The 12,553-nt window shown below is 36.4% G+C and overlaps 1 protein-coding gene across 1 annotated transcript in view; it reads right to left on the minus strand.

Moving 5' to 3' along the window:
* The window catches only part of Agbl1 (AGBL carboxypeptidase 1), a 762,772-nt gene that overhangs the window by 473,882 nt on the left and 276,337 nt on the right, over window positions 1–12,553 (minus strand). The window lies entirely within an intron of this gene.

Below are 12,553 nucleotides of genomic sequence, written 5' to 3' on the forward strand. Positions count from 1 at the left end.
AGGTTGATCATTTCTAGGATATATCTGATCTACATTTATCTATTGTTCATTGGTCTCCATGGTGTCCAAGACTCAAGAGAATATGAAGTTAAAGCTCAGGGGTGCTATCAAAAGCATAAGCACTTAGTGGTAGGAAAAGAAGCCAAAAGCAGATTTTAAACCAATTAACTCTCCAGAGTCCATTAGCATGATTCAGGATGTCACAAATCTGAGACTGAATCTTATCTTCATCACTTACCAGCTGTGAGATTTTAAGCAAATGACTTAATTTCTCTGAGGCTATTTCCTCATCTGTAAAATGGGGACAATAATAATGGCGTCATGTGGTTGTTAGAAAAACAAAAAAGATGTAAATATAAAGTGCTCAGTTTATTATCAGTCATCATCCGGCATTTGTTAGTGTCTTCCCTCCTTAATTATAAAGTCTGTGTGAAGGATGATGGCTCTCATTCCCTAGCTGAAATAGAAGTCAAATACAGAAGTGGTGTGTTGGGAACTCTGTGACTCTAACATACTGAACTCAATCATTCAGAGATTTGCAAATTCAAACTTGGAGGTTATAATGCTTTCTTCACTTTGCAAAGGGAGTCAGGAAAATACTCTGCCCACTCATAGGGAATGAATTGATTTGAATACTTTATGAAGGATGCATTCATACTGGAAGGATCAGCTCATCTTTCTGATTTAGTTGATAGTAGACAACTGAAACATCATAGCATTGAGATGTAGTCTGAAGCCATCTTTGGGCTTACGTGAAAAAGGTATTTGGATTGACTAGTGATGTCTGTCTTGCCTCAGGGAAAGCAGGCCAGAAGAAGAGCATGATATCAGGAATTAACCACATACACTATAACCCCTTCTCCAATTCTGTGGGGTTTTTTTTCTCCTTTCCTTTTGATCCTTACCTAACTCCTGATTGCCCCTAAACTCACTCTAATAAAAATCACCAAGCATTTGACAAGTATAAAAATCATAATCACGAACAACCTGAAAGTTAATAAACTACCATTTCTTTTCCTATGGTTTAAATCATTTTGAGTTGAATTGGTCTTTTCGACTCTTCAACAATAGTTGTTTGAGAGTACAAAATGTTCTCAAATGTGTTCAAAGACAAAACCAGCTAACTCTTCAGAAGGAAGTTAAAGAACAGATAAAAAACAAAGAAATGAATTTAAATTACTGAATTACACTAATATTGTCACCAACTAAGACCAAAAAAGACAATCTGCTCTTCCATACTTCTGTCAACACCCACGCTGAGGTCTAGATTTATGGGGTGTACTTCAGTGCATCTTTACTGACTACAGTGAAAACAGTTTGCTTTACCTCCTTGTAGGTCATCTATATGTTAGAGACAATATTCAGTTATGTTTTTCCTTAAGCAGGTGTCTTGAACATATTCCAGGAACTGCAGGAGGCAATGGGTAAAAAAAAAAAGTTGAATAAATTACGGTCCTTATTCTCTAAGAGGCCATACCATTTGTCAGCAGTGACAAATATGCAACAAAATAATGACAAGCCAGCTAACGGAGGCATACATAAAGCACCCAAAATAGATCTAAGTGAGAAAGGTAGGGACGTTTCCAGAGATGTGATGATATTTGGACTGGGGCTTGCAGAATAAGTATCATCTTTCCAGATAGAGAAGGTGAAAAGGATCTTCTAAGCAGAGAAAAAGACTCAGGCAAAAAAACCTAGAGCGGGGAAGGACATTGCAGTCGAAAAGGAAGAGGATCATGTGTGGCTGACGCAAAGGGCTAAAGGTCATGCAATTTGGAAAAGCCCGCTGCTGTCAAACTGGCAACATCCCTCCTTATATTTTTTGTTTAGGGATTGGGACTTTTCCTGGGGGTCAGACCTCCTCAACAATAAGTCAGTAGTGTCCTGTGACCACTAATGGAGCTTATTACAAAATCATTCATGAAGAGTGGAGGTGCAAATGCTTGCTTATGATAATATACACAGCACAAACTGCCCGTTGCCTGCCCATCAGCCTTCATCCCCTTCTTCCTAACTCCCAGTACTCTGATTTTGCAAGGACAGGAATTTTCCCAGATTGAAATATTCAGTTTCACAGCTCCTCTGGTAGGTAGGCAGAGCCAGCAACACAGCTGTGGTCTAAGAGATATAAATGGTAGCAGGGGGTGAATCTTTCTGGAAAGTAATTACAAAGATGGTTTCACCAGACAAATGCCTACTTGTTTCTGGTCTTTTGCTTTTCTTCTTCTTCCTGCCTTGCTCATAGATGTAATGTTTCCTGGTGAGGAAGCCAGCTTGAGAATCAAAGTCATATGCTAAGAATGGTGAGGACAAAGGAAGAAAGAAGCAGTGTTCTTAATGAGTTCCTTGAGCATCTACACATACCTTCACTGGCTTCTTCAATATATCTGAATGTCTGAGAACAATAAAGCACTGTTTTGCTAGCCCATTGCAATCACGATTCTGTTACATCCTGTCAAACTCTAATCTGACATATGAATATAAGATCAGGTTTAAAATCATCCCAATGATAATAATACTACCTTTAACAGAAAACATTCAGGTGTGCTTTCTGGATTGGGAATAAAATAGTAAAAGAGTGATTTGTAATAAGAATAATATTTGACATGTAGGTTCTAGAAAAGAACAGTTGAGAACCACTACTTCAAGAAAAAGGAATTGATGGTAGATTTTTATGAGAAAGACGTGCCAAAGACTGTGCTTCAGAAAAATAATTTTGACATTATTACAGATAGAACATTGGCCTAAAATCAGTCAGAGTTTGGCATAGTGGATTAAGGAACAATTTTTAGAGCCACATTTCCAGGATTCAAATTTCAGCTCTACCATCCTTTTTTCTACCTGAGATTAGTTAGGTAAGTTTCTGAAGAAATTCATCGTTGAATTTTACCTTCAGCTGTCCAGGTTGCTATAACAAAACACCGTAGACTATATTGTCTATAAACAACAGGAATTTACAGGTGGTTTTTTAAACAACAGTTCTGGGGCCTGCTAAATCCATCACTAAGGTACCAACAGACTTGGTGTCTGGTGAAAGCCCACTTCCAGCTTCCTATATGGCAGTGTCCTCACATGGCAAAAGGAATAAAGGAGGTCTCCAGGATCTATTTTATAAGGGCACTAAATCCCATTCATGATGGCTCCAACCCCCATGACCTACTCACCTCCCCAAGACGCTAATACCCCCATTACTAGGAGTTTAGAACTTGAACATATGAAGTGTGAGAGAATACAAATATTCAACCCATAGTAGATTTGGTGTTCTTCATGCAAGACTAACAATTCACTACCTGAAACTTTATAAATAAGCATGTTGGGTAGTTATAAATAAGCATGTTGGGTAGGGAAGATACAAAATTACTTAACTGAGCACAACTGAAATTAACTAAAGGTCACCTTTCCTGCTGAGTCATTTGCTCACAGTCACTTCTACTCCTTCCAAAGAAAACGGTATTGGCATTCAATAACATGCTTGTTTGGAAATAAGGACGCTTGATGATTTTGCACCCAACCAGTAGTCTATTTTCAGTTCTATAATTCCATACCACTCTATTTATGCTTTTTGAAATATACCATTTGAAACATATTGCATAACAATACTAATTGCTCCTAGCCTAATAAGAAGAAATTAAAAAAAAAAAAAACCTAACTTAAGCTCTTGTAAATTTGTGATATCAACTGAACGTTCTCGTTGTCTAGGCCAGTTGGCTTCCATTGCTTGATATACCCAACACAAAGCAGTGCATTAGTCAGTAAGCCAATTGCAAGCTCTCACAGAGAGACACCGACAATGAGTTTCTTCCCTTTTTGGGGAGCCACATTGATAATATGCTAAACTCTAATACACCACAAAACTTAGCAAGCTGTTTTAGCATCCTGAAGAAACAAGTGAGGGAAACTGTGACTTCAAACAAAGACATAAGCAGCATTTCAGCCAGTTCTAGTTGGTTTTCTTCTTTTTCCCTCTGTGATTTAAGGTAATTCTGCAGTCATATTGGTGAGTTAAACTTATGGGATTATTCAGTTGTAGCAGCAAATGGTACTCCAGAGAACCTCTAATAGATAACATCTGTAAATAGTATGCAACACATGTACCATGGTTTTTTCTTTCCCCTTGTAATTAACAATTTCAGTCTTAGTAACTCATTTCTGCTTAAGGTTGGGCAAAAAATATCAGTACTTACATTTATATTTTTTTCTATGCAATTCATAAAATCTGTTCCAGAAACCACCAAAATCTATGAGGGCGTCATGATTGCTTTATATCCTAGTTATTAAAGTTACATATTGAATTTAAGTCAGTGGTAATGATATCTGTAAGGAGAAATTAGGAATGAGTAGGAAATTGAATAATGCTTAAGAGATATCAAACTATAGGCCAATTAGAAGTTGAGTAAAAACTGAAGATATATGTGATAATATTGGGTACATGTGTACCCAATTGTATGACCATCCTTTCATTTATTCCTTTTTTCTTTCAACAATATATATTAAACTCCTACTGGAGCTCCTCGGGGTAGGGCATATTTCAAGAGAAATAATGATTTTTCTCCCTGAGGGTGTGAATAATTGTCTGGTGGGAAAGACAGTCACACAAATAATTACCATCCAAGTGATCACAGACATTTGTCAAGATGTTTTCAAAGCACAGTGGAATACTCATATGACATTATTTATAATAACGCACACAACTGGAAATGACTTAAATGTTATGTTAGTCAGCTTTGCGTCACTGTGACCAAAATACCTGACCAGAACAACTTAGAGGAGGAAAACTTTATTCTCTGAGCTCGTGGTTTCAGAGGTTCAATCCATGGTCAGACAACTTTGGGCTTAAGATCACACAGAGCATCATGGTAGAAGGGCAGAAGGGCATGTTGGAGGAAGGCTGTTCAGCTTATGTCGGAAAGAAAAGCAAAAGAGGAAGGAGTTGGGGAGACAAGATATAATCCCCAAACCCACCCCGGAGACCTAATTCCTCCATCCACACACCATGTGCCTATAGTTACCACCCAGGAAACCAATTCAAATTAGGTTAGAACTCTTATAATCTAATCATTTCACCCCTGACTATTTCTGCATTAACATAGGAGCTTTGTGGGGGGCACCCTGTATCTTAATCATAGCATGTGTGTATGCACAGGAAGATAGTTAACAAATTGATATATAAAACAGAATATTATTCAGCCATTAAAAACAATACAAACCACTGGGCATGGTGGCACTTACCTGTAATCCCAGCAGCTGGGGAGACTGAGGCAGGAGGATCATAAATTTAAAGTCAGGTTCAGCAACTTAGTAAGGCCCTAAGCAGTTTAGCAAGAACCTGTCTCAAACTAAAAAATAAAAAGGGCTGGGGATAAGACTCAGTTTTTAAGCACCCAGGGTTCAATCCCTGGTACAAAAAATGAAAAAAATACATACCTATTTTTCTGTTGACACAGGAAGATGTGTGTGACAAACCAGTGAGTGAAAAAATTTAGGAAAGAGAAATGCATTACAGAAAAACCCTGTTTGTGTGTAGTTAGAACATTCAATCGCAGGTAACTATACATAGGGATGCCTCTGTGAGTGGAGATCATTAGGGCAATTTTTATTTTTCCCTAGAGATTGAACCTATTTGTGCTGTACCTCTGAGCTATATATTTTTTTTTTTTTGAGACAAGGTCTCACTAAGTTGCTTAGGGCCTTGCCAAATTGCTGAGTCTGGCCTCAATTTTGCAATCCTCTTGTCTCTGCCTCCTGAGTCGCTGGAATTACAGGTGCACACCACCACTCCCAGGCATCAGGGAAATCTTTATGCTTTCTTTATCTCACTGTGGAATGTTTGTGTCTTCAGAAAATAATAATCACTTACCAATTTTTATAAAGGCAAAATATTTTCAAATAGTATGATACCTCTGAAGAAGAGTAAAAAAAATGAATTTTCACGTAAGATTCTATGTTTGATCTAGTTCATCATATTTACACAATAGCTTCCAGGGGAATAAAAGAATGGAAATAGTAACAGAAAAAACCTGAATAGATCACATTTGCAAACTATCGAGGTGCTAAGGCACATAACCTTGAGGAAGAGCAGAGCAAAACTACAAAGCCAGGTTTGCAGCTGCTTCTGCAGACCTTTGTAACACATGCTGGAGTTAGAGACAATCTTGCAAGCTACGGAAGCACCGTGGAAAAGCATCATGCAGAAGTGTGATTAGATGGGACTTCTCTTGGACCTGAAGAGTCAGAGAGTGGGATTCAAAAAAAAGAAAGAAAGAAAAGAAATCATGAGGGGAGCAGATGATGCAGATGATGCCTTCCAGGTGAAGTCAGCTAGCATGAAGCTCAGCGAGCCTAGAAGAGAGGGTACCAAGGCAATCTGAATGAAGGACAATGGGGCGAGCATGAGAGGAGAAAACACGATTGGGAAAAGATTCTGAGTGCTATCTTTTAGATCTGAAGTGCCCCCAAGCCCATGTGTTAACACCTTGGTCGCCAGCAATGCCATTGGGATGAGTACAACCTGTAGGAGGCGGGGTCTGGTGGGGAAGTTAGATCACCAGGGGTGTGCCCTCGAAGGAGACATCTGAACCTCACCCTCTGTGCCTCTCTCTCTGCTTCCCGGATGCCATGAGATGAGCAGCTGCCTCTGCCTCACCACCAGTCCAAAGCAATGGACCAACCTACCATGCACTGAAACCTCCAAAACTATGAGCCAAAATAAATGTTGTCTTTTTATTTTCTTTTTTTTTTCCTGGTACTAGAGATTGAACCCACAGGAGCTTTACCACTGTGCTATGTCCCCAAGCCTTTTTATTTTTTTAGACAGAATCTGACTAAGTTCCTAAGTTCTGGGACTGCCCTCAACTTGTGGTCCTTCTGCATCAGCCTCCCAAGTCACTGGGACTATGGGTGTCTACTACTGTGCCCACCTGTGAGCTGTATTCCAGTGTACCCCATAGCAGTAAATAGGCCATATTTTTTTTTCCTTTTATCTGTCAATAAGCATTTGAGTTTATTCAGTTTAGGGCTATCATAAAGTGGTTATAATCATTTGTGTATTAGTCTTTCTTTTGGGTGACCACCTAGGAGTGGAACTACTGGATGTTATGGTAGATTGATATCATGGTATGTTATTATGAGTTGCTGCCAAATTATTTACCAAAGAATCTTCCATCCTGCCTGACCACCAGCAGCATTTGAAAGTTTCAACTGATGCACATGTAGACTGACCCATGATATGGTTAAGAAAGGCACCCAACAAGGAATAAGTAGGATCTGATTTTCATTATAAATTGCTTTTCCCTGGAGATTAATAATAAGGGGGATATTTTCTGTGCTTTTTGGCCACTTGCATATTTTCATTTGTGAAGTATTCCTTCAAATCTTTTGTTCATTTTTAAACCAGCTTGCTTTTCCTTAATATTGAGTTTTAAAAAAATTATCAACTTTGAAGGGTTCTTTATATTTTCCAAATACAATTCCTTGACATATATATATGTATTAAAGTTTCTCCAAGTCTTTAGCTTACCTTTTTATTTTATTATGTGTTTGGAAGCATGAAAGTTTTCAATTTTGATAAAATAAAATATGTCTATTTTTTTCTTGTTTTCTTTTATAGTTTGGGTATTTTAATGCCCATTTAAAAAATCTTTGCCTAACTCAATAACAATGATTTCTTCTGCAAGATTTATAGTCTAATTTAACACTAAGTTTATGTACATTAGGTCTTACAAATTTTCGATTATGGTATGATGTAAGGGTTGAAATTCAAGTTTCCCCTCATTTTGTCCTTTAGGATATTATATGTAATCAATCTTCTACAACTAACAACGGTTTCATTTTCTTTTTTTAAAGCATTGATTTTTCTTGGTTCTCAGATAAAAAAAGATAATCTTACTCCCAGAGTATATTTGCTGATGTAAAGAGTCATTTTGTGTTGTTACAACTCAGGAGATATGATGCTACTGTCATTTACTGAGAAGAGGCCCATGATGTTGACAAACCTTCTGCAATGCATAGGACTGTCTTCCACAGAAATGATTCCCTGGTTGCAAACATCAAAGTGGTGAGAGTGAAAAACTCCAGCTTCTTACACTGGTTAGTCCCTCCGGTACAATACTGAATAGGAGTGGTGATAGCGACAATCCTTCTCTTGTTTCTGATTTAGAATGAACACTATCAACATTTCAGCATTAGGCCTTTTGAAAGTACCCTTTATCAGATTAAGGAAGTTTCCTTCTATGACTGCTTCCTAACAGGATTTTAGTTCTGGAGATTGAACCCAGGACCTCACTCATGAAAAGACATCCCTCTATCATGGAGCATATCCCCAGCCCCTTCTTAAGATACTTAAATCTTAAATTATGTCAGATTGCTTCAAGTGATTTTTTTCAACATCTATGGAGTATGGAGTTTTCTCCTTTTTCTGTTAATGCAGTGAGTTACATTGATTTCTTTATTTGTAATTCCTTTACAGAAATTTTTGGATGTACACAAACATATTTATCACTCAGCTACAATTATCAGTTCACAGTCATCTTATTTTTCATTTATGCTCCCACCTACTCACCACCTTTCACAAAATTACTTAAAAACGTATCTCAGACATCATTTCGTTTCAACATTGCCTGATTTTTTTTAAGTTATAACAACATTAGTCTCTCAGAATAAAATCAATTGGATCATGATATTCTATTTTTTATGTAATTCCAGATTTTGTTTTTTCTTTAGGTTACTTACGTCTATGTCTCATGAGAGAAATAGGCCTAAAATTTTTCTCTTTGACCATATTCTTGTCAGACTTGGATATCAGAGTTAGGATAAGCTGGAAAGCATTATCTCTTTTTTTTCTTTTCTGTGAGAGATTTTTAAAAATTGGAATATATCTTCCTTAGATACATAACAAAACTCTGACTAAGCCATCTGGGGCTAGGATTTTTGTCAGCTGGCTTTAATAGTACCCCAATTTATATAAAAATAATCCAAAGTATTTAAAAGTGCATTCAAATTATGTATTAATTAAATTCAACTATTTAGATTTTCTATCTCATCTTTTGTTAGTTTGGTAATTACAAAGCATTTTGTTCTATATTTTCAAATTTGCTGGCATAAAGTTGTCTTCAAGCCCCTCTTATTACACTTAAGAGTCTCCAGTAATATCCTTTATTTTTATTTCTGACTTGAATTTTTTAATCAGCCTCAAAAGTATCAGTTCACTTTTATTCATTTCTAAGAACCAATGCTTCTTCCTTGATTTTCTTTATTTTACAAGTGTTTGATCTCCCATTAATTTCTGTTCCTAATTTTAATTTGTCCTTCCTTGCATTTTTTTTTTTTTGGAGGGGGATATTATTGCTGTCCCTGTACAAAATTCCTAAGGTGGAATTTAGAGCATTGGTCCAGCCTATGATGCTATCCACAGGGTAAAAAAATTGTCAAGAATATTGTTGGGTGCAATATTCCACCAATTGGGTCAAGTCAGCTAGTTGTGCTGTCGCTAATTTATATAACTTTTTAAATAACTTATAATAATAAATTAAAATAATTCAAAAATAATATATAAATATATGATTATATATAAACATGCATAATTATATATATATGCATGCCCTGGGGATTGAACCCAGGATCACTTGACCCTTATTTCTACATTATTATTGACATTATGTCTGCTTGGTCTATGAATTATTGAGTCATATAAATGGAAAATCTCCAAAGATGATGGTGAATTTGTCTACTTCTTTCTGTATTGTTGTTAATTTATTTATTTTAAGGCTGTGTGATTAATTTCATACAGGGTTAGCATTCTTATATTTCCTGATTAACTAAATTTTTATCATTATATCTCTTCTTCAATTAAGGCATTTTGCCTTAAGATCTCCTTTGTCTGTAATAACATAGTTGGTCTCTTTTAAGTTGTTAGTTACAAAGTGTATCTTTTTTTCAATTCTTGATTTTCAAATTTTTCAACAGGTATTTGTCTCTTAAAGTCCCATATAATTGGACATTGTATTTTATCCAGTCTGACATTATTTTATTGTCTTTCAACTGGAGCATTTAGTCAATTTATATTTGTTGTTATTGATGACATATGTGGGTTTAATGCTATCATTTTATTATTTGCTTTCTGTTTGTCCTACATGTTATGTGATTGATTTTCTTTCTTTTCTTTATTTCATTTGGATTGATTAGAGAGATTTTTTTAACCCCAAAATGTTCCTTTGTCTCCTTTATTAGCATAGTAGTTATACATCTTTTTATTCTTCTTTAGTTGGTTATTTTAGAAATTACAAGATCATCTTTGGCTTATCATAGTATAATATAATCTACTGCATTATAACTTATACTATATACCTTAAAATCCATAAAACATTTATGTTTATTTTGTTATAAAATCAATAGTAATTTAGATTAAAGCACATATTTTTCCTTTAATTACTCTTCTCTCCTAACTACATCTACAAAACTCTCTCAAGTTTCATTTTCCTTCTGTCTGAAAAATCACTATTTCTGCCACATGATTCTTTTTGCAATGAATACTCTCACTTTTTGTATATCTGAAAATGAGCTCATTTTGTCTTGTTTTGAAAAATATTTTTGCAAGACATAGAATCATATCTCTTCTTCTAAAGAACTCTCTACTTTCCAATTTTCTCCACGTTCCTTCCTTTGGTATCCTACAAAAATTTGTTTTCAACGGCCCTTAAAGTACATAGAACTTTCTCTTTTATTTTACTAAAATAAGAATATGTATTGGCTTTTTCTGGGGTGTGTGTGTGTGTGTGTGTGTGTTTGTGTGTGTGTTTCCTCCATATTTTTTATGTGGGCATTATAGTTACTGTGGGTATGTGTTTTACATGTTTTCCAAAAGAAGAAAATTTTCATTGGAATTTCCAAATTCTTGCACTTTCTTATACTTTAGTATTTTCTGTTGATTCTCTTGAAATTTCCAAGGAGACAATCCTAACAAGTACAAATAATGAGATATTTCTTTCTCTTCAAAGGTTACATTGCTTATTCCTGATAAAGATCTAATTTCTTGGACTGTCTCCAATACTGCAAAATAAAAACTCTTTTAGATCCATGCAATGTTACAACTGGTATATGACACATTAGCAAATGATGCCGTCTAGCTCTGCTGAAACATGTGGGGTCACATGTGAACACACTTATGACAGTTTTATAGCACCTTGCTGCACAGTGGGACTTTGCACCTACATTATTCTTTCAGTACTTCGTAAGTCTGTGAAGTAGGACAGACAGGTATTATCATTCTCTTCCTGCTTATAAGGCTTGAAAGGAGAGAAAGCATGGGCTAAACATAGGTGTTCTGAATCCCAATTCAATGTTCTTTTCATTTTGTCATGTATAATTCTGTGTGTGTGTATTGAAGAGGAAGGCTGAAATGAATCCTGTTGGAACAAAACATAATATATTGAGGTGAAAAAAAAGCATCACACAGATTATGAATCAGCAGATGGGTTTGAGGTCTGGCTCTATCTCTTACTAGTTGAATGGATTTGAAAAAATTAAAATCTTATGAAATTTCAGATCCTTTACAGCCCCAAATTCCATGATTATCAGTGTCATTGTGAAATATGGTGGATAAAAATTTAAATGTTTAGCCAACTGTTTCAGTACTGCTTGATTCCATTATATTCGTCTGTATTCTTGTAATAGAACTGCAAATGGGGAGTAATTACAGTAGAAGAAAAGAGAAAGTGTAGGTAAGCACTACTAATAATCAACTTAGATGGGATGGGGTACATTCAGTGAGGTCTGGCTGTAGACCTAATGATGACCTTCAGAACAATCAAGTGTGCCATGGATCTGTCACTGTTCCTCACCTCTGGGACGAGATTCCTTCCCAAGTGAGCAGGGTCTGTCTGCTCATTTCCCTCTTCAGAATTTCTCAATTTATGATTATTCTGACCCATAAACCTTGAGAATAATAAGTAGTTTGGAATCTCCAAACTGGGAGCCTTGGTGGTTGATTCCAATGCTGAGTTATATTAAGTTCACATCAAATGGCTGATCTTCATTGAGAGACAAGTGGCCCAGAACCTGTTTCTCCCAGAACTTTTGTGCTCTTCCTCCCAAATCCTCAAGAGTGACCTGAACTACCACAGGATGACAGGGAGCCCGAGAAGCTCTGAACTCTCCTGCGAGGAGTTTTCTTCATTTCCACCAAAGAGATGTGGGGGAGCATGCAGTGACAGAGAAGGAGAAAAGAGATTCTCATGGCCCGCTGACCTCCCTGGGGATTCCTGAGGGCCACAATGAAAAGGCCAAGGAGGCAAAGGCTGGCCATAGGCCCCTTTGTAATTGATGAGCTGTGACAACTGACTGAGGGATCCTGGCCATCCTATTGAAGGCCGACAGTCTTTTCCATAACTCTTTCAAATTTTTCACCAATTACAAGTAATACACACAGAAAAGAAGAAAAATTTAAGGTGAAGTGTTTCCTACTAATATTCAGGACCCCCTCTAATATTTTCTCTCAAAATATGACCCCCATTCTTTGCCTATGATCTCTTCCTCACCATTTGGTCCACCCACACAGCAG

Source organism: Callospermophilus lateralis, chromosome 3 (assembly GCF_048772815.1).
Source record: "Callospermophilus lateralis isolate mCalLat2 chromosome 3, mCalLat2.hap1, whole genome shotgun sequence".
NCBI classification, from domain to species: Eukaryota; Metazoa; Chordata; class Mammalia; order Rodentia; family Sciuridae; genus Callospermophilus; species Callospermophilus lateralis.